The sequence below is a fragment of the Eumetopias jubatus genome, unplaced genomic scaffold (assembly GCF_037043125.1).
Source record: "Eumetopias jubatus isolate StellerSeaLion01/CBP00866 unplaced genomic scaffold, mEumJub1_p1.0 scaffold_10, whole genome shotgun sequence".
In the NCBI taxonomy this organism is placed as follows: domain Eukaryota; kingdom Metazoa; phylum Chordata; class Mammalia; order Carnivora; family Otariidae; genus Eumetopias; species Eumetopias jubatus.
Window position 1 is genome coordinate 72882925 of NW_028274816.1, and position 23645 is coordinate 72906569.

Here is a 23645-nt window from a genome sequence, read left to right on the forward strand (position 1 = left end):
GGGACTGCTGCGCACCGATCGGCGGGCCAAGGAGCCCTCCCCCTTCCCCCCAGGGGTACTTGCATGGTAGGAGACAAACATCTCTGTTTCCACTATTTACAGTTTCCACACAGTCTGCATAAACCAGATTGTCCGATCTGGCCATGTGAGGTGATGGATCCAGAATTCATGTGAAGGAAAGGCAGTTGAAGGGCCACAAAACACACCCGAGAAATAACGTCGTTGCCCGCATCGTGCCCTCCCTAGAGTGAGGATAAGTCAGCGATGCCTGTGAAGATGTGGGCTCCCAGGACACAGTTACTGATTTTTTGTGAGGTAGTCATTCTACTCGGGGGGGTCGGGGAAGGGAAGCTGTAGACCAGTGAATGAGCCAACTCCCGAGACAGCCCATCTGTCATAACTCGTGGGTGTTTGACGACACGGCAATGGAAGGTTCGGGTAAACTGGTATAATCAACTAGAAGTCCTTTTATCAAATGTACAGGTTACCACAATGCCACCCACTTTGAGAGGGAACATCCACCACAATCAAAGAGAAAATCATATGCTTTGAAGTCGTAAGAGCTGATGTGCTTCATCTACACGAAAAGCCATACCTGGAGACAGGGAGTTCTGACTAAGTAATGGCTGATTCCTTCTGCTGAATGCACAATGGATTTTTGCCTCATAAATAAATGAGCAATCTTTTATTTATACAGTGAGACCTCCTCTGCACATGCACAGCACATCATTCTAGTACCACCACGTTCATTTAAGGGCTAACCAGCTGTTTGCTCTGTGCTCGGTGGAGCAGGGGAAATGGCTCATGCAATGAGAACAGCAAGGAAGTGTCAGCCACAGGGACAGTGAGGGTCTTGATTCTATGGCATTTTTATGATCATTTCTGCAACTTCACAGAAAGAAAAATGGAACGCAGTTTTCTGGAAGATGGGCTCTATACATCTGTGTCGGTGGTCCGTGGTAGTCTGTGAAACTCTCAGTTGAGACGTGTAGGGCAAAGGCAGGACTCAAGGGGCTGATGGCTTGTTCTCGAACATTCTGCTGGCCACTGACTGAACACTTGCACTTTGCCGTGAGCTCTGTGGGCCAGATGACACGGTCTGTGCTGCAGTTTCAGGGGACTACATTTTCCTATCAATGAAATAAAATGCCATTCAAGTAACCAGCCAAGGAAAGTGTGGCAGTTTGAAAACCCCTCTGCAAGCTTTTGACTCGCCTGGCACGCAAGGTGGGAGCTGCGTCCCCTCTCTTGAATCTGGCCCACCTGAGAGCTGGGTCAACCCACAGGCTGTGGGAAAAGCGAGGCTGGATGGCTCTGGAAGCTGGTCACAAGAGACACGAGGCTTTAGCCTGGGGCCCTGGAGCACTCAAGCTTGCGCTAAGTCACGCACAAAATCTTCCCACTCTGATGACACCCAAGGTGGCCAGTGTAGAAAAAGCACACAGAGAAGTCCTGAGGCTAGATGAGGAGAGAGAGAGAGAAAGAGAGAGAGAGAGAGATCCAGAAGCCCGTTTGACTGACACGAGAGACTTCAACCCCACAATGCCTGTCTGAACCCTCTCCAAATTCCTAACCCTCAGAAACTGCCAGAGATAATAGCACCATTGCCTTTATAATGAGCCCTACATTTCGGAGGGGTTTGTTAGGCATCAATAAATAACAGGAATATGAGTTAATCATAAAATTATCATTAGAGCACTGGAAATTATTCTACTTATTTTCACTTCACTATAATCTACTGCCCAGATCCTGTTCAGGGTATATGAACCAGGGTATATGAACCAGGGCACTCACCGGGGATTTCGAAGCTTCACCCTGTGTCAGCCCTCTTTTGGGGCAACTTAAGGCCTTTACAGAGTCTTTCCCGAGCCTTCTTCAAGTCAATAAGAAGAAAGTCTGCATTTTCTTTTCTAATTTCTCTGCTTGCTATCCCTACACCCGTGTAGGAGGTAATATTTGCCATCTTTCTCCTTAGATGGTGTGCTCCCAACCCTAGGAATCTAACTGGGAGCCCCTTTATGTACTAGATTAATTTAATTACTTAAGAAAGAATCCCTCCAAATCCCGCAGCCTATTAAAAGGATTATATACCATGACCAAGTGGGATTTATTCCAGGAATGCCGTGCTGGTTTAACATATCAAAATCAGCCAATACAACGTGCACATTAATAGAAAAGAGAGAGAAACCAAAAGGTTTTCTCAACTGATGAAGAAACACCATTGACAAAATCCAACATCTTTTCATGATGAAACCCTCAGAAACAGGAACAGAAGACAATTTCCTCCACTTGGTAAAGGACATTTATGGAAAAAAAAAATCATACTTCATGGTGAAAGGCTGAAAGCTGTTCCTCTAAGATCAGAAATAAGACAAGAACATGTACTCTTGCCACTTCACTGAACATAATACTAGATGGTCTAGTCAGAGCAATTTGGGAAGAAAAAGAAATAAAAGCACCCAAATTGGAAGGAAAAAGCATAACTGTTCTCAGATGACATGATCTTATACACATAAAATCCTAGAGAATTTATTTTTTAAACCCCTTATCGCTAGTAAATGAATAGAGCAAGGTTGCAGGATATAAGATTAACATGCCAAATTGGGCATGAATTATCTAACAATGAACTAGCAACAAACTATCCAAAAAGGAAATTAAGAAAACAATTTCATTTGCATCAAAAAGAATAAAATACTTAGAAATGCATTTAACCAAGGGGGTAAGACATACACACTGAAAATGATCAAAAGCACTGCTGAAATGAAGTAAGACCTAACTAATTGGAAAACATCCTTGTTTATGGATTACAACACTTCATACTATCTAGATGGCAGTATGCTCCAAAGCAACCCATAGATTCAATGCAATTCCTATCAAAATCCCTGTGACCTTTCCTTTCTTCCAGAAATGAGTCAGTCGTAAAACCCATATAGAATCGCAAAGGACCCTGACTAGCCAAAACAGTCTTGCGAAAGAAGAACAGAGTTGGAGACCTCATACTTTGGGAATTAAACAATTACATAATCCTTGTCATCTTAGGGTCCTTGGATCTGGCATCTTTGAACACCACCCTAGAAGTGGGCTCTCCCTCTATAGCCTCATGTACTCTGCACCTTTCCTAGAGCCCTTGTCACATTTTACCTGTTTTAATGGTCATTTTGTACATATCTTATTACTTCCCAGAACATGGGGTAGGGTAGTATGACATTCAATGTCCCAGCACGTCCCCACATAATCAAAATGTATCCTTGGGATCATCACGACTTCTTTCTGATCCCCGGTGTCCACAAATTGATGGCAAAGTGGTGTTACATTACTGCATTACTGGTTCCAACCCTGAATATACATCAGAAATACCCTCATTGCCATGATTCTATGAAAGCTGACCGAATCAGAATCTTCAGGGTGGTGTAACGTCCCAGCACTGGCACCTTACCAGCTCTTCAGGTACCCTTGGATCATGGGAACCAGAGACTTGCCTGTTGTGGCTTACTGCTATCTCCTGGGTGTTCTAGGAGACACAAGGCTAGTTACATAGTGGTGATTCAGTATCTATGTGAATGAATTAATGAATGACTTCTAAGATCCTTTCTATCACTAATACTTAAGTCTCTCGCCTTCCACATTTGTGCATCTTCAAAGTGCTTAACATAGTGTCTTGGCTGTACCAGGTGATGACCGAATATCTGTTGAATGGAGTTAAGTTGAATTGAGTTGAATTGAATTGCAAGTCAGAAAGTTAATTTGAGGCACAGAGGCAGAACTCTGGGAATCCATCAAAGGAAAGCAAATACTTTTCCACTCCATAACAGAGACATTGTGGAGGCGTAAAAGTCATCCATGGAATATTTTTGGAGACTTTTTAAAAAAGATTTCTTTATTTATTTGAGAGAGAGAGAGCACAAGTGAGAGGGGGGAGGGGCAGAGGGAGAGAGAGAATCTCAAGCAGACTCCGTGCTGAGCACAGAGCCCGATGCGGGGCTCGATCCCAGGACCCTGAGATCATGACCAGAGCCGAAATCAAGAGTGGGAAGTTCAACCAACTCAGCCACCCAGGCGCCCTAGGGATTTTTTTTTTTTTTAAAAAGCATCTTAGTACAATATCATTTTGACTCTTACTATTGGAAATTTGATTTTCACCAAGGTTTAGTTGGTTTTATCCACTGCAGTCCTTTTGTGTCCACACTGTCATTAAGCCTCTGGGTCCTACTACCCCTGAGGGATACCCTATCTGCATTTTATCTCTAGTCCATTCTTGCAGGCGGAGGCACTGGGATGGATGTGGCATGCCTGCAAAGCAAAAAAATCAGACAGCAGAGAGTGTGGTCCACTTGCTGGCTTGGTCCACTCTCGGTTCCCTCCCCCCCGCCCCGATCCAGCGGGGCTGCCCCAGGCACTGTTCTCCCATGGAATGCCCAGCAAAAGTACAGCTTAGAATAGGCATCCTTTGATTCAGCTATTTATACCTCCTTGTCTTCTAGACTCCAACAGTTCCACGGTCATTTACTCCTATTCCTAACACACCCTTGTCTTACACGACAGCTCGAGGCTCTACCCCTTAATAACCCCGACTTGTTTTTTTGTCTTTAAAAAGCCCTGGGAGGACCTAGCTGGTACTCTCAAGCTTCACAGAGGGTCTTTTAAGTTCAATATCTGCCTTTTAGGGAGGATAAATTACAGGAAAAACATATTTTTCATAAGTTCTGTTTGCCTTCCTTTTTTTTTTTTAAATTAATAGTGAAGATAACCTGCCTACATTTAGAAAATTAGATGTTTGTCTTATATCAGTTGGGAGATCAGGGAGTTATGAATCCATGCTGGGAAGGCAGGAAGTCCTGTAGGAGTTGGAGCTGATGTTTGCCCTGAGGGACTGGCTGGCTGGAGGATGGTTTTATTTGCTGGTTTTATGGATTTTGTTTGCTTGTTTGCTCTGTTAGGTTGCTACAGCCTTTGATTGCAAGCAGCCTACCTTTGAACTAAAGAAGTCCTTCAGCATGCATCTGCTGACTCACTGGCCTCAACTGCTATCAACTACCCTGCAAAGCATCAGGTGTGAAGCTAGGCACAGAAGCTTAAATCTTCTGTTTCCCGCACAAGCCCCCTGAACTTCAGTACTTGGGACTATGCTGGGCCAAAAGGTCCATACAACTCAGGCAATCTTGCTTATACCCAGCCACATAAACTATACTCATTCCCTCAATGGTTATTTACTGAGTGTTGTTTTTTTTTTTAAAGATTTTATTTATTTATTCATGAGAGACAGAGCGGGGGAGAGAGAGAGAGAGAGAGGGAGAGAGAGAAGCAGGCTCCCAAGGAGCAGGTAGCCCGATGCGGGACTCGATCCCAGGACCCTGGGATCATGACCCGAGCCGAAGGCAGACGCTTAACCATCTGAGCCACCCAGGCGCCCTACTGAGTGTTAACCATGTGCTAGGCGCTATTACCCTAAGTGTTGGGTATGTAGGAACAGAAAGAAAAGACCCATTCTCTTCCCAGAAGTGGCTTTTTACTTTACTCAAGGGAGACACATGACAGAGATGTGGAATAAGAATCTCAGAATAAGCATAAATTAATATTAATTAATTAATATATGAATAAGTAAATATTACCTCATTCATTCAGTTCCTATTGCTTCACAACTTGTGAGGTCCTGGATATGGGATGAACTTGTATTTAACTTAGAAGGGTCTCAAGAATATACAACTTATTTACAGAAACACAGTTTTCAATTTCTGTCCAAAACTCCACAAAAGTAATTTCAAAAAATGTGTTTGCGCTTGGGCTGCTTCCAAGTCTTAGCTGTTATAACCAAGGCGGAACATGGGGCCGCTGATGTCTTTTTGAATTAGTGTTCTTGTTTCCCTTAAATATATACCTGGAAGTGGAATTACTGGATCATACAGTGGTTCTGTATTTAATGTTTAGATGATCCACCATACTGTTTTCCATAGTGGCTGCACGAACTTACATTCCCACCAGGACTAAACAGCATCACTTGGTGAATTTGTGTAAATGTAGATTCTAGATATATGGTTGAGAGAAAAAAAGCAAGGGACAGAGAGACAATATGATTCCTTTTAGTGAGTGCGTGTGTGCGTGCGTGGGTTTGTGTGTATGTAAATGCTTGTTTAAGTATAAAACCTCTGAAAGGATCCATGAAAAACAAACAAACAAACAAAACAAACCCCACTTCCTGTCATTGTGTTGCAGAAGGAGACCTGGTGGGTGGGTAGAGGGTGCTAGAAGGATTTACTCTTCTTTGAATTCCCGTTTCTATGTTTTGACTGTTGTGGCATGTTGGTGTATTTATTACCTACTCCAGAAGTATGTACATGTTTTTAAAAAAAGAGTGGCATACGTATAATTATTTAGGTAATTAAAATACAGGTTCTTGGGTTCTATTCTAGAAATTTGAATGCCTTACATGTATGTGTGGTAGTAGGGTAGGGTGGGGACCTAAAAATTTGCATTTTTAACAAGCATTCCATCTTGAGGGTTGTGCTTGAGAGACCATACTTGAGAATCATATCTCTGGAAGGGTTCTCCTTCAGGGGTAGGTCATATGTTCATCAAACAATGAAGGAGGGTGTACCTATCATGTTCTAAGCCTGTGATAAACATTGATGACATAAGGATGAGGTGAGAAGTGTAGCATCTGGAGGGCAGGATAGACATAGTACAGTGGTGGTTCTCAAAACTCAGCATGAATCACTGTCAACAAAATGCAATGTCTGCTTTTGTTAAAATGAAGACAGCTGGACCCCAACCCCAGGGTTTCTGATTCAGCAGGTCTGGGGAGGGGCCAGCATCTCTAACAGGGCCTCAGGTGATGATGGTGATAATGCTGGCCCAGGGACCACGTTTTGAGAAATTGTTCCAAAAACACTCCTGAAAAGTAGTACACTGGACTCTCTCGAATGCCTTCTGGGTGTGAAACCCACTGCTCGTGCAAGTAACTCCCTTCATAAAAGAAAAAACAAAACTACAAGGTTTCCCTCTAACTACCATTCATGCATACTCTATAACCACATTGGCAACGCATCCCCCCTGCAAGTAATTGGAGAAAACGATCTCATTCTTTTCTTTTCCGTTAAATCTTCTGACTCTCAGGTTTAAAGTTGTCATTTACCCCAGCCAGTCCTCAGAAGGCTTAATTTTGAGTCTCTTGATTTCTCTTCTCTGTAGACCCTATGACGTGTTAGTATTCCTTTTGCAATACGCTACCCAAAATTCAGGAGGCTTGAGTTTGAGGTCTCACTTGCTCAAGGTAAAGCAATCCTTGACCTCTTTCTTCTGGAGGCATAGTGTGTGGGGGTGGAAAGAGCTGTCTGGCCAGGATCCCAGCTCCACCTCCAGCACATAAATTATCTGAGTTTATCAAGCTCTCTGAGTCTCATCCAAGTAATAAAGATTACAGTATCAGTTGGGTTGATATGAAGATTGAGCAAGAAAATAGATGCAAAGTGCCAAGTGTGTTTTACGCTTAGTATGTGCTAACAGATGTCATTGCCAGCACCCCCTACCCTGTGAGGGTCACATGGAGACTCCTCCTCTCTCTGTCCCTCCCACGTGCTCAAGGATCACCTTCCTTCCCCCTTTTGTCCAAAACAAACACCCCCTTGCATTTCATGTGCCAACAGAGGCAACTCTGGTTGGGCTCAGCTGGGACTCTCTGCAACATCGGCGTAATAGTGTAGCTCAACCTGATCCTTGGGGGAGAGCAAGGTGATGGCAGAATCCATGACAGGGAAGGCCCATGATAATGTAAGATCCAGGGTTGGGAAGAGGATATTTTCCACTTTTCTGCTATTTCCAGAGCACTAACTGGTGGAGGTGGTGAGGTATCTGTGGTAAAGCTTCCAAAGCAGGGGAAGTGGCCATGCATCTCCCTGAGATGGCTTTTCTGCACAGATGTGAGTCAGGCTGGAGTGAGGGAAACAGGAATTGATGTGGTCCCGTACCTGGGAACTATCTCTAGCAGCTCCCAGAAAGAACTGGAAGAGGGGAGGCCTGGCTGGAGTCCTACCATTATGGTGGTGGGGGCTGCCACCTGCCACGTTATTGGTCCCTAAAGCCTAGTGGTCTCAGGAGACTCTGGGGTTACAAAGACAATGTTGATTGCACTTCTCCCCCTCCCCCTTAATTTTCTTTTATTTGCCACTAGTGTCTTACCTTTATTTTTCATAATACTTGTGTTGAAAAGCTACTTTCTTAAACCTTGTGCCCAAGTCTGCTTTAAAGTGGAGATCACATAATGATGCCCCCCCGTTGCATTTATGAAATTTATACACGAATGCACACAGCGCACACATGCACACACACACACACACACACACACACACACACACACACAATCTTTAAGACATTTTAAAGTTAGATTTCTGGGGTACCTGGGTGGCTCAGTTGAGCGTCTGACCCTTGATTTCGGCTCAGGTCATGATCTCAGGGCCCTGGGGTGGAGCTCTGCGTTGAGCTCTGCACTCAGTGGGGAGTCTGCTTGAGATTCTCTCTCCCTCTCCTTCAGCCCCTCCCCCTGCTCACTCTGTCAAATAATTTTTTTTAAAAAGTTAGATTTCCTATGAAAATTGAAATTTGAGATTCTCTTTAAAACTCCAAATATCTGCCCATGATGGGTTGCTACTGGCCACAATTGTTGCTGCAGACAGAAACGACCTTTTACTGGGAATGCCCTCTCCAGTCCCTAATCACATCCACCTCTTGCACGGGGCTTACCTGTGTCATTGACATCACCTATCATGTCCCTGTTTATTGAATTTGGGGTGCCTAATTGGAAGTTTTCTTTTTCTTCCTTTCTTTCCAATATAAGTGACATACCAGCTGCCTTAACCTATACATCTCTTGGATTCTGTTCTCACCTTCCTATTTTCATGGACCTTTTGGGATTTGGGGTGGGGAGATTTGCACTTGTGTGTGTGTGTGTGTGTGTGTGTGTGTTTAAGTTTTTATTTATTTATTTGAGAGAAAGAGAGAGAAAATATGAGTGGGGAAAGAGGTAGAGACAGAGAAACCCAAGCAGATTCTGCATTGAGTGCAGGGCCCAACGTGGGGCTCGATCCTATGACCCATGAGATCACGACCTGAGCCAAAACCAAGAATTGGACGCTCAACCCACTGACTCACCCAGAAACCCCTGTGTGTGTATTTTCTTAATGAAAACAACTGTTCTGGTCCCTTCTCATTTCCACAAAATTGGTGTGTGCCACAATGGCAAGGCTTGAAGTCTTCAAGCTTTGGGGTTTCAATATAACGACGCCAGGTCTTATGGCCTGACCTAGGAATTTCCACTGAGGGCTTGGTGGCTAACAGGAGTCTTAACCTAGCAGGTAATGGAAGCCTCGTAAAGCTAGCTAAGAAAATGAGGCCAAACGTTCCACGTCATTCCACATTCTGGGCTGTGTTGGCTCTGAATAAGTGTTCAGATAAAAATGAGGCTAGTGATGATAGTAGTCACGGAGGTTAATGTGCTGTTTTCCTAAAATGATGGCACAAGCTGAGAGAGTGATTTAAGGGGCATAGCTTCGGATGGGAATGTTCTTGAATGTGGATCATTTCTAAAGGCTATTATCATTAACACGGCATCATCCTTTCAATGAGTCCCATGGAAAACAATAACTTTCTCATTCCCCAGTGCAATACCATAAAAATATATCTTTGAAATTTATCATATTATATATCGAATTGATGACAAGAACCAAACAAAAATAACCCCACAATCACAACACTTAATGCCTTTTAAATGCAGTTATGGAAATAGAAGAAAACAGCTAGCATCTGCTCAGCACAGGGATTTTCAAATTTGATACAATAATCATAACTTTACGTTTCTCAGGGCGCCCTTCCTAATGTATCAAAAACCACACAAAATTTAAATAATAGAGTCAATCATCTGGCAAATTTGATTTGGAGGAAATGCTTTTTCATTAGATTGTTTTGGGAGATACCAGTCTGTTACAGCCCCCACTCTCTGGATTCAAAACCCAGACAGTGTTTTGTTAACAAAACATTCAAGCGGCAGGTTTTTATAAACAACATCAAGGAACTCATAATCAAACACTAAAGAACTTCTTGGAAGCCATAACACCAATGTGGGCAGGAGCCACAATGTCTAAAATAATCAGTTTCCAGAAGCAAAATCAAATCGCAACCATTCAGGGGGTTATTTCTGTTTGAGTCTAATTAGTCAATTTTCCAAGTATCATCAGAACATGGGGGGGGAACGATTTACTCCAGATGGATCTGGAAGAGTCAGCTCTTCTACCAATTTATTGGGCAAAAGCCTTGAGTTGAGCCGAATGTTCATGCACCAAGCCCCTCACTTTCAGAGATCCATCACAGATGTGTAACTGTTTCCTGACTTGGTTTGCTAGAAGTACGGTTCCTCTGCCTTAGTTAGCACTGGAGATCGTGGCCCAGTATGTATTCTCCGTCTTCACTGCCCCTTTGAACAACCACAGCAGCAGCCACAATTATAATAATATAATGGTACTAGTTGTAGAAGATGGCAGCAACAATAATGGCTTTTGAACAATGCAAGATATGGTTCCTATTATTAAATTAAAAATAAAACCCAGAGGGGGATGCCTGGATGGCTCAGTTGGTTGAGCATCTGGTTCTTGATTTCAGCTCAGGTTGTGATCTTGGGCTCATGGGGTGAAGCCCTGCATTGGGCTCCGTGCTTGGCATGGAGTCTGCTTGGGATTCTATCTCCCCTTCTCCCTCTGCTCCTTTCCCTACTCACAGTCTCTCTTTCTCAAATAAATAAATAAAATCTTTAAAAATAAAAAAAAAATTAGAATAAATAAAAACCAAGGAACCAAAGATGGTGAGATGGAAAAGTTGTATTGTCCATCAATGAACCTGACCCCACATGTTGGCTCAGGGACATGCGGTTCTGGGGTAGAGAAAGGGGGCAAGTCTTTTAAACCCCAAAGGATAAGAATGGTCTCTATCCCATGTCAAGAGGGTAAAGTCTTGGAGTGCTGCTGCTTGGCTGCGGTACTGTGGGCTGTAGGGGGAGGTGAAAACTAGGCCAGCTGGAGGTGACCTGTCATGAACACGGACACACACCTTGGGATCACGATGACCAGTTGCCCAAGCTGTGTTGATGACATGAGAGTCAGGAGGATGGACCAGCAGCCTAGGAAGATAGGTCAGGATTTACATCGCCTTGAGGGACTTGGGGTAGCTCAATTTTTCTTTCTTTTTTTTTAAAGATTTTTATTTATTTATTTGAGAGAGAGAGAGAGCATGAGCAGGGAGGAGGGGCAGTGGGAGAGGGAGAAGCAGGCTCCCCTCTGAGCAGGGAGCCCGATGTGGGACTCGATCCTAGGACCCTGGGATCATGCATGACCTGAGCCGAAGGCAGGTGCTTAACCAACTGGGCCACCCAGGCGCCCAGGGGTAGCTCAATTTTTCATAGCTGGGATATATTCTTTTGCCCATAATTTATTTTATATCACTTTCTGTTGTAGATACCTGCTGCTTTACCGCCTAGCATCTAGTCACCACTTGACTTCCATCGCCTTCTAGAAGAACCACTTTATCCTCCTCTCAACCTGCAAGAGTAGAGCACGACCCAGGCTAGAGCAGTCGGTACATCGTTACCCCCATATCCACATCCCTCTCTCCCACAATCGAGTGGTTCTAGGATGAACATCACACAAGTCAGGTTACACAGAGCCCACAGGTCTGTTCTGAGGCTTTCATTTGATCTATGGGGGAGTCAACTCTTCTCTGTTTCATCTGAGCCCAAAACTATGGGGAATGCCACCTATAGCTTAACTCTGGACGTGACCCCAAAGGTAATGTACTTCTGGCCTTATGCCCACAACCCTGAAAGAAGCCATGCCTAAAGCTAGCTCGACTTCCACCTTTGGGTTGGGGTTGGGGTTTCCATCCACTGTAATCTATAGGCCCTAACTCTATCAGGAAAAAGGTTGCGTTGTCTGTTTCCTTGGTTTGTCACTAGAAGAAATGTTAATATAAAACACAAATGCATATAGTATGTGTTTCTTTCTGCTTCATATTGTCCTTCATCAATGGAAATCACTCTCCCTTTCTAGAGAGTGATGGAGGGCAGAAGCCAAACTGTCTTTGTTTCCCTCATATAGTACACTCTCTCTAGAAGTTAAAGGATTTTTTTTGCAAAGCACTATGATGGGAGAACCCTATACAAATTTAAATGGAGAAGACAGGGTAAGCTGAGTTGTTCTGGATATTAATGCTGTACAGTTTTCTCTTTTGGGGGGAGACGGTGAGAAATTCAGAGATGGGGGAAAAAAGACAGAAGCTAGCAAAACTGGAGACCCCTTTCTGTAATATCTCTGCAAATCTCCAAACCTTAGTAAAATAAATATATATATATGTGTGTGTGTGTGTGTGTGTGTGTGTGTGTGTGTGTGTGTGTATATATATATATACTTCATTGGAACTGTGTTGGTGGTGTGAAGTACAAGGTCAAATTTGTATTGGGAGTGAGAACATAATCCCTCTATGTTGGGGTTATACCTGGGAGATTTGACAAAATAGGGTAATTTCTGAACTTAGATTTGTAAATACAATTGACTTGTGAATAACAAAGGATTAGGGGCACCGACCCTCCCACACAGTCAAAAATCCGCATATAACTTTGACTCCCCCAAAACTTAATGACTAAGAGCCAACTGTTGACCAGGAGCCATACTGATCACGTCAAGAGTCTATCAGTTGATTAGCATGTATTTTGTACATGTATTATATACGTATTTTCACACTAAGCTAGAGAAAAGAAAGGGTTACTATGAAAATCATAAAGAAGAGAAAAATATATTTACAGGACCAGACTGTAAAAAACCCACTGATAAGGACCCATGCAGTTCAAACCCATGTTGTCCAAGGGTCACTTATATTTCTTACTTTGGGGGGCCCAGACCTTCATTATCTGTACTGTGGTTATATCACATGAAAGCTGGAGGGAAAGTGGGTGGGGAGAGCCCCCTTCATCTGGAAGAGTTTACTTTGGCAAATGACCTAGATAGGAAAGAAAATTGCCATGGGCTGAATGGCCAAGAGCCTTTAGTCATTGGTTAGCTGCCAGTGACCTCCATGCTCCACGAGGCATCCCTGAGGAAATCAGCTTCCAGGTCAACTCTATTGCCTTTTTTGAGCCTCACCTGTTTCGGTGATTACTCTTGTTTGCATGCCACAAATCACAGAAATCATGAAACAGAAATGAAAAGAAATGTTGGTCAACATCTTTCAGAAGAGTGTGTTCTCATAGTTTGAAAAAAAAAGGAACAAAGCAGCCCCCTCAGCTAGGGGGCTAATCCCCTGCTCCTAGTGATGTCCTTTTGTGTCTGTTACCCTTTAAAAAGCAAACCCTGATGATGATTATTTTTTTTAATCAAAGCAATCTGATGACTTGTTGATAAAAGACAAGCCCAGAGCAGTGCTGATTTCTTGGAAAAATGTAATGTATAAGTTAAAAAAAAAATACAAAGTCTCACTGATACCTACAAAGGGAAATGAGTGGGAGCCTGGGGCAGACCTACATTCTATCGAATAAAGTTAGCTTCTCTACAAAGAACTAAGGTTGCATCTTAACAGCCAACTAGTTCAAGAAAGAAGCAAAGCTGTTCTTACTGTGGGCCAAATTCATGCATACCACTGGGGCCAGACACCTCAGAGAAGAATGAGAACTATATATTAGAAATCATCCCTTCACAAACTGAAGAAGAAAAAACAGAGGACATTTTGGGGACAACTGGGGAAATGTGACTAAAACTGCATGAATTGAAACACTGTTAAATTTCTTTCTTTTGAAGATTTTATTTATTTATTTGAGGGAGAGAGAGAAAGCATGAGCAGGGGGAGGGGCAGGGGAGAGGGACAAGCAGACTCCCCACTGAATGTGGGGCCTGATGCAGGGCTCAATCCCAGGACCCCAAGATCACAACCTGAGCCAATATCAAGAGTTGGTTGCTCAACCGACTGAGCCACCCAGGTGCCCCAAAGTTAAATTTCTTTTTTTTTAAGATTTTATTCATTCATTTGAGAGGGAGAGAGAGAGAGAACAAACACGGGGTAAAGACAGAGGGAGAGGGGGAAGCAGACTCTCTGCTGAGCAGGGAGCCCAATGTGGGACTCAATCCTAAGACCCTGAGATCATGACCTCATCCAAAGGCAGATGCTTAACCGACTGAGGTACCCACGCACCCCTTGGTGCTAAATTTCTTAAGAATGGTTTCTATTATGATTATACAGGAGACTATATATATAGGCATTTTTAATAGATACATACTGAAGTATTTAGTAATAAAGTTTTAAGTTGTTTATAACTTACTTTCAAATAAATTAAGAAAAATTATTACATATATAAGTATAATATATAATATAACATAACATACACACATACACGTGCCCATACATATTTACAGAGAGAATTAACCTAGCAGAACCCAAGAGATTCCTATCCAGAGTTAAAATATATCTAAAATGTTGAGGGAAGGCTCATATGAATAAAATTAATATTGTCAAAATGAAAGTGAAAAAAAAAGTTCTACTATGCTTATGTTCAAATCTACAGAAAAGACAGTTCTGATAACTTTGAGACTTATAGAGATTTAAATTTTTCTCCATGTTGTTTGTAATCATATTACAGATCTTCCTTGATTTCCAATGGGGTTATGTCCTGATAAGCCCATTGTGAGTTGAAAATATCCCAAGTCAAAAATTCATTTAATACACCAAATCTACTGAACACCAGCGCTCAGCCTAGCTTACCTTCACTGTGCTCAGCACACTTACACGAGCCTCCAGTTAAGCAAAATCATCTAAGAAAGCCTACTTATAAGCCTATTTGTAAATAAAGCCTATTTTCAATAGGGTGTTGACTACCTCATGTAGTTGATTGAATACTGGGCTCAAAGTAAAACACGGAATGGTTATATGGGGCAGAATGGTTGTAAGTGTCACGGTTGTTCATCCCCGTGGTCACGGGGGAGACTGGGAACTGTGACTTGATGCCCCACCCGGCACTGTGAGAGAGGATTGCACTATATGTCAGCCCAGGGAAAGACCCCAAATCAAATTCAAAGTACAATTTCTACTGAATGTGTTTCGCCTTTTGCACCATCCTAAGTGGAAACATCATGACTAGAACCATCCTAAGTCAGGGACCATCTGTATGCTACTCTTGGGCCCGTAGTAAACATCTTAATAATAAAATTGTAATGGCGCTGTTAGATACTTGCTTCAGGCAAAGGAACTTGGGAAGCAGTCTTAGGACCCGTTCTGATCTGCTGTGAGGTAAGAGAGTGAACAACTAGTCAAAACGAACTGGTACAGGAGCAGTGAAATCATTTCCTCATCCACTCCCCACAAAAATGAAGGGAAAAATCCTTCCCCCTCTGCAATTACGGCCAGGAACCCTTTTGAAATTTCTTCTAAGTTGAAGCGTAGGACCAATTTCGTCAACACAATCCGGAATGGTCAACATGGCGGCTGCCGTAAGGTGCCTTGGTAGAGTCTCGATACACCATCAAAAGCATAGTCTTTCCAAGATGGCTTATCAGACACCTCTTTATCCTTGTTCTGTATATGTTCAGGTGCCCAGCAGACATTTTGCTGCTGCTACAAAGCCTGCAAAGAAAACAAAAAAAAAGGTGTGAAAGACAAAGCATCAGATGAGAAAAAAGATAAGATAGAAAAAATAAAGTCATACTCCTTTATGGAAGGCAAACCTGAGGATGATGTCTACTTAAAGCATTTATACCCAAGACAGATATATGAGGTGGAGAAAGCTATTCAGTTACTTAAGAAATTTCAAACTCTAGACTTTACTAATCCAAAGTAAGGTGTTTATCTTGATTTGACACTGGATATGGCACTGGGGAAAAAGAAAAAAGTGGGGCCATTTTCCAGTGTTCTTCGTTTTCCATACCCATTCGTTTCAGAAACCAATAAAATTGCTGTATTTACAGGGAATGCATCAGAGATTAAAATAGCAGGAGAAAATGGAGCTGCATTTGCAGGAGGAATTAATCTAATTCAGAAGATTTTGGATGATGAAATTCAATCAGACTTTTATGTAGCTGTTCCAGAAATAATGCCCGAGCTTAATCAATTAAAGAAAAAGCTGAAAAAAAGATTTCCAAAACTAACTCGAAATTCCATTGGCCGTGACATCCCCAAATTGCTTGAATTATTTAAAACTGGACATGAAATTAAGGTAGATGAAGAAAGTGAGAACTTTCTCCAGACCAAAATAGCAACACTGGATATGCTAAGTAACCAGATAGCTGCGAATCTGCAAGCAGTCATCAGTGAAGTTTGTAAGCACAGACCACTAAGTTTGGGACCTTTTGTGGTACGAGCTTTCCTTTGAACTTCAACAAGTGAAGGTTTGTTACTAAAGATCAAGCCATTGTTGCCTAAAGAAGTAGAAACCGAAGAGGGTAACAAAGAAGATGCCTAACAATGTTATATTTTGAAATTATTTTCAGTGGATTAAGAAGCAACAAAGAAAATTATAAAACTGTACATTAAAAAAAAGAAGGGAAAAAACAGCTGTGTGTGTGCGTGCTTATGCACGTGCATGTGTGTTTAAAGGGTAAATGAAGCAATATTTGTTAAAGTTTCTATTATACGTGGAAGACTTTACTTCATTCACTTACCTTACCCTTAGAATAACCATGCAAAATTGGCAGTTATTATATTCAGTTTACACACTGAAAACAGGCTTGGGGGTACCTGGGTGGCTCAGTCGGTTAAGCCTCCAATTCTTGGTCTCAGCTCAGGTCTTGATCTCAGGGTTGTGAGTTCAAGCCCTGCGTTGGGCTCCACGCTGGGTGTGGAGCCTACTTAAAAAAAGAAAAAGAGAAAAAAAAAGAAAACAGGCTCAGAGAGGTTAGGTAACCTACCCAAGGTTACACAGCTCATGTGTTTAAGAACCAGGACTCAAAGTTAGGATTGTGCTCTTGTCACTCTACCAACTGGACATCAAAAGGTATTGTCCAAAGGCCTTATAATTCAGTCCATCAAGTGGCACTTGAGAGTCACTCCAGTGAGGGAAGCATCGGGGGGTAAGAATGGAACCTGCCTCTGGGCTTCTATTTTCAGGAGATAAGTCCTGGCTACTCAGGGCTATGCCATTTGCTTCTTCTCTATCTGCCCCCAGCAGATTCTTGGTTCCTTCAACAGAGACAGAAGACTTATCTGGAACATAAACCTTATGTAAAAAAGAAAGAGGACGCTTGAACAGTTGTCTTTTAAACCTGGCATCAGCAACCTGTTTTTGTTGTTTGTTTTTGTGTTTGTTGTAAATAAAGTTTTATTGGAACACAGTCACACCCATTTGTTTCTTATTAAATATGGCTGCTTTCAGGCTAAATGGCAGAGCTTAATAGTTGTAACACAGACTATAAAGCCCACAAGCCTAAGATATTTCCTATCTTTTCCTTTACAGAAAAAGATCTAAACGTAATGATCTGTCTTTCAACCTCTAATGCAAAACTCTGGTGCCTGCCATTTCTAAAAGAACACAAGTACCCTCAGACTACCAAAAAAAAGTTAATAAATTTTTAAAAGCTGATATATTACACAGACATTCCCTAATCATTGCCCAATAAAACTGAAAGTTAATACCTAAAATAAAATATAAAACAAAACACAAAACCTCAATCATCAAGCACACATCCTACTACCTATAAATTCATTACTACTTTTTCTTTTAAAAACTCTGGAGTCAAAGAAAAAATAAAATCATGTGGATTATGAGTTCCATGATACAAATGGTAACCAATGGTAATAGAAATTAAGATGAAAGAAAATGTCCTGTTTAAAATAAATAAAGATTAGCTCAAGATAAATTAAACATTATCAAAATCAAAAACTTCTTCTCTTTGAAAGGCATTGTTAAAAGAAGAAAAAGACCAGCCACAGACTTGGGGGAAATATTTACAAGGAATACGTCTAAGGCATTTAAATATAAAGAATGTGTTAGCATACATCTAATACAGTCTTGTATTCAGAATATATCAATGGTTCTCAAAACTCAATAATAAGAAAACAAACAACTCCATGAGAAAGTGAACAAAAGATCTGAATGGACCCTACAGATAAAGATGTATGGATAACAAAGAAACACATGAAAACGTACCCAAGATGATTAGTCATTTGTGCAATGCAACCCAAACCCACAATGAGACAAACACCAACGAGAATGGCTCAAATAAAAAAGACTGACCACACTAAGTGCTAATAAGAATGTGCACGGGCTGGAGCTCACATACACTGCTTTTGGTCAGGCCAGTGGCATAACTGCCTTGGAAATCATTTGGAAATTTCTTAGAAAGTTAAGCATGCTCCTACCATGTCATTCGGCCATTCTGCTCTCAGGCATTTATCACAGACAAAAAGGAAGCATGTGGTCACACAACTTATGGCAAATGTTCATAAAAATGGGAACAACTAAAATGTTCATCAATGGATGAATTGGTAAACAAATATTGAATAAGTAGCCTGAATAAGGGAGCTAGACAATAACAGAACATTCGGCATGTTTCCATATTTATAAAATTCTAGACAATGCCTACTAACAGGTAGTGATAGGAAGCAAGATATTAGATGGGGGGCTGAAAGGTGGGAGGGAGGCTTACCAAGGGCCACAAAGAGATGGGAGAGACATGCTCATGATCCTGACCGTGGTGATGGCTGATGGTTTGCAGAGATGTCAAAAGCTATCAAACTGTATACTTCAGATATGTGCTCTTTATTATATGTCAATTAAAGCTGTTAAAAAATATTGTAAACGAAGCCATATACAAAAGATAAGACAAAAAGATTTGCAATGTATGTGATAGACTGCGGGCTCATTCTTTTTACAAAAGCCTTAGAAATTATATTGGCAATATTTCTAAGAAAGATTGTCAGAAGAAAGTAAACAGGCCATTCTCAAATAACTGAACAAAAAATACCTAGTGAAAACAAGCTTATCTTCCCTTATAGTTAGAGAGATACAAATTAAAGAGCAACTAAAATATCATAGTTTCTTATTAATCTGGTAAAAGTTTAAAATTTTGATATATAGGGTTGACCAGGGTCTGGGATAAAACATTTTCTCATGCACTGTTGGAAGGAATCTACTGATAAAATATTATTTGGAGGACAATTATCTACCACAAGTAAAAATGCACCAATTGTGAATGGAATTATTTTGTAAGAATTTGCTCTTTGCTTATATTGGCAAACACATGTTGAGTATAACAATATTTGATATGAGAAAATCAACCAAACTATCAAATATTTTTTAAAAGGCTATATGTTTATCAGCAAGGGAAAGTTATATAAATTATAATACTACATAGTTTTCAAAAGAAAGATATTGATAGGGACGCTTCTCCCTCTGCCTGCCATTCTCCCTGCTTGTGCTCTCTCTCTTAAATCCTAAAAAACGATATTGATATAAATATGCTGGTTTAGAAAGAGTGTGGAATGTATATTAATATGTATGTTAGTGAATGAAATGAGCAAGGTACAAAGCATTGTACAGATAGATGAATCAATTTTTTTTAAAGATTGTATTTATTTATTTGAGAGAAAGAGAGTGTGAGTGCACAAACGGGTAGAGGAGCAGAGGGAGAGGGAGAAACATACTCCCTGCTGAGCAGGGAGCACAGGCTCGATCCCAGGACCCTGGGATCATGACCTGAGCCAAAGGCAGATGCTTAACCTGAGCCACCCAGGCGCCCCAGATGAATCAATTTGTGAAAAATTAGAATCACACACACACACACACACACACACACACACGCACACCCATGACCCTGGGCATAAATAAGTCTTCAGAAAGAATGCAAAAAAGAAAAAATAAACAGTTTAGAGTGGTTAAATTTGGAGAAAGGTTAACTCTGTAATCCTATGTATGATTTCAAATTACTTTCAATTTTTTTAAAACAGCTTCTATTGTGTATATATATGTGTGTGTATATATGTGGGTGTATATGTGTGTGCGTATGTGTGTGTAGATATATGTATGTGTGTGTGTGTGTGTGTGTGTGTGTGTATCTATCTATCTACCTATCTATATATATACACATCTTGTTTATCCATTCATCAGTTGATGGACACATGGGCTGTTTCCATAATTTGGCTACTGTAGATAATACTGCTATAAACACATATCCCTTTGAATTAGTATTTTTGTATTCTTTGGGTAAATAGCTAGTAGTTTGATTGCTGGATAGTAGGGTAGTTCTATTTTTAACTTTTTGAGGAACCTCCCTTCTGTTTTCCACAGTGGCTGCACCTGTCTGCATTCCCACCAACAGTGAACGAGGTTCCCCTTTACAACTGGAATTGAAATAAAAACTTATATTACTACTACTGTAAAATTAACAAAACTGAATACTTGAAACATGAGGTCAATTAATAACAAAATGCAGGTAGTTGGATTAAAAACTGGCATTCACTTCAGAGTATAGGGATAGAGGGTACATACCTCAATATCATAAAAGCCATCTATGAAAAACCTACAGCGAATATCATTCTCAATGGGGAAAAACTGAGAGCTTTCCCCCTAAGGTCAGGAACGCGGCAGGGATGTCCACTATCACCACCACTATTCAACATAGTATTAGAAGTCCTAGCCACAGCAATCAGACAACAAAAAGAAATCAAAGGCATCCAATTCAGCAAAGAGGAAGTCAAACTCTCACTGCAGATGATAGGATTCTCTATGTGGGAAACTGAAAAGACTCCACTGCAAAACTGCTAGAACTCATACAGGAATTCAGTAGAGTGGCAGGATATAAAATCAATGCACAGAAATCAGTGGCATTCCTATACCAACAACAAGACAGAAGAGAGAGAAATTAAGGAGTCGATCCCATTTACAATTGCACCCAAAACCATAAGATACCTAGGAATAAATCTAACCAAAGAGGCAAAGCATCTGTACTCAGAAAACTATAAAATACTCATGAAAGAAACTGAGGGAGACACAAAGAAATGGAAAAACATTCCATGCTCATGGATTGGAAGAACAACTACTGTGAAGATGTCAATGCTACCTAGAGCAATCTCCACATTCAATGCAATCCCCATCAAAATACCACCCACTTTTTTTCAAAGAAATGGAACAAATAATCCTGAAATTTGTATGGAACCAGAAAAGACCCCGTATAGCCAGAGGAATGTTGAAAAAGAAAAGCAAAGCTGGTGGCATCACAATTCCGGACATTCAGCTCTATTACAAAGCTGTCATCATCAAGACAGTATGGTACTGGCACAAAAACAGACACATAGATCAATGGAACAGAATAGAGAGCCCAGAAATGGATGCTCAGGTCTATGGTCAACTCATCTTGACAAAGCAGGAAAGAATGTCCAATGGAAAAAAGACAATCTCTTCAACAAATGGTGTTGGGAAAATTGGACAGCCACACGCAGAAGAATGAAACTGGACCATTTCCTTACACCACACACAAAAATAGACTCCAAATGGTTCAAAGACCTAAACGTGAGACAGGAGTCCGTCCAAATCCTCAAGGAGAACACAGGCAGCAACCTCTTCGAACTCAACCACAGCAACTTCTTCCTAGAAACATCGTCAAAGGCAAGGGAAGCAAGGGCAAAAATGAACTATTGGGATTTCATCAAGATAAAAAACTTTTGCACAGCAAAAGAAACAGTCCATAAGACCAAAAGACAACCGACAGAATGGGAGAAAATATTTGGAAATGACATATCAGATAAAAGGCTAGTATCCAAAATCTATAAAGAAGTTATCAAACTCAACACCCAAAGAACAAATAATCCAATCAAGAAATGGGCAGAAGACATGAGCAGACATTTTTCCAAAGAAGACATCCAAATGGCCAACAGACACACGAAAAAGTGCTCAACATCGCTTGGCACCAGGGAAATCCAAATCAAAACCTCAATGAGATACCACCTCACACCAGTCAGAATGGCTAAAATTAACAAGTCAGGAAATGACAGATGTTGGCGGGGATGTGGAGAAAGGGGAACACTCCTACACTGTTGGTGGGAATGCAAGCTGGTGCAACAGTATGGAAAACAGTATGGAGGTTCCTCAAACAGTTGGAAACAGTATGGAGGTCTGGAAAAACTCTGGAAAACAGTATGGAGGTTCCTCAAACAGTTGAAAATAGAGCTACCCTACGATCCAGCAATTGCACTACTGGGTCTTTACCCCAAAGATACAAATGTAGGGATCCGAAGGGGTATGTGCACCCCGATGTTTATAGCAGCAATGTCCACAATAGCCAAACTGTGGAAAGAGCCAAGATGTCCATTGACAGATGAATGGATAAAGAAGAAGTGGTATATATACACAATGGAATATTATGTAGCCATCAAAAGGAATGAGATCTTGCCATTTGAAACGACATGGATGGAACTGGAGGGTGTTATGCTGAGTGAAATAAGTCAATCAGAGAAAGACATGTATCATATGACCTTACTGATATGAGGAATTCTTAATCTCAGGAAACAAACTGAGTGTTGCTGGAGTGGTGGGGGGTGGGAAGGATGGGGTGGCTGGGTGATAGACATTGGGGAGGGTATGTGCTATGGTGAGCGCTGTGAATTGTAGAAGACTGATGAATCACGGATCTGTACTTCTGAAAAAAATAATGCATTATATGTTAAGAAAAAAAAAAGAAGAAGATAGCAGGAGGGGAAGAATGAAGGGGAGTAAGTCAGAGAGGGAGAGGAACCATGAGAGACGATGGACTCTGAAAAACAAACTGAGTGTTCTAGAGGGGAGGGGGATGGGGGGATGGGTTAGCCTGCTGATGGGTATTAAAGAGGGCACATTCTGCGTTGGAGCACTGGGTGTTATGCACAAACAATGAATCATGGAACACTACATCAAAAACTAATAATGTAATGTATGGTGATTAACATAACAATAAAAATTTAAAGAATTAAAAAAATGGCATTCTTGATATTTAAGGTTTTGAAAATAAAATATCCAGATACTATGCGGAATGTTTCCTGAATTTGACTAACATAAGCATCAATAGGGGCGCCTGGGTGGCTCAGTCATTAAGCGTCTGCCTTCGGCTCAGGTCATGATCCCAGGGTCCTGGGATTGAGCCCCGCATCGGGCTCCCTGCTCCGCGAGAAGCCTGCTTCTCCCTCTCACACTCCCCCTGCTGTGTTCCCTCTCTCGCTGTCTCTCTCTCTCTGTCAAATAAATAAATAAAATCTTTAAAAACAAACAAACAAACAAAAAACATAAGCATCATTATTTTGAGGCTCTGGCCTTTAGATAATATTCTGCAAGATGTATGGCTATTTAGCCCTGTCCCTGGTGTAGCATAAAGATGGCGCATGTCCTCTGGTCTGAGTAAAAGTCGCAGCCCTGTTCCTTCCAGGACATGGGACCTTAGGCAAATTACTACTACTCCCACCACAGTTGCCTCGCCTGTAAGATGACAACAATAACCACTGTCACATAGAAAAGACGTGACATATTTTTCTGAAATTATAGAGCTATTTCTTCCTTTAGGCCAAGGGTATTTTATTCAAAAATTTGTAGACATCAAACGCCTAGCGTGAAGCCCTCCATCATTGACAGGGTTCTTGCTGCTGGCTCAGAGGTGTGGTATTGGGACTCT

General features: G+C 41.3%; 1 pseudogene; it reads left to right on the top strand.

The window, feature by feature from the left end:
• The first annotated feature begins 15485 nt into the window (after positions 1-15485).
• Positions 15486-16511, top strand: LOC114197866 (large ribosomal subunit protein uL1m pseudogene; annotated as a pseudogene).
• Positions 16512-23645: the final 7134 nt, after the last annotated feature.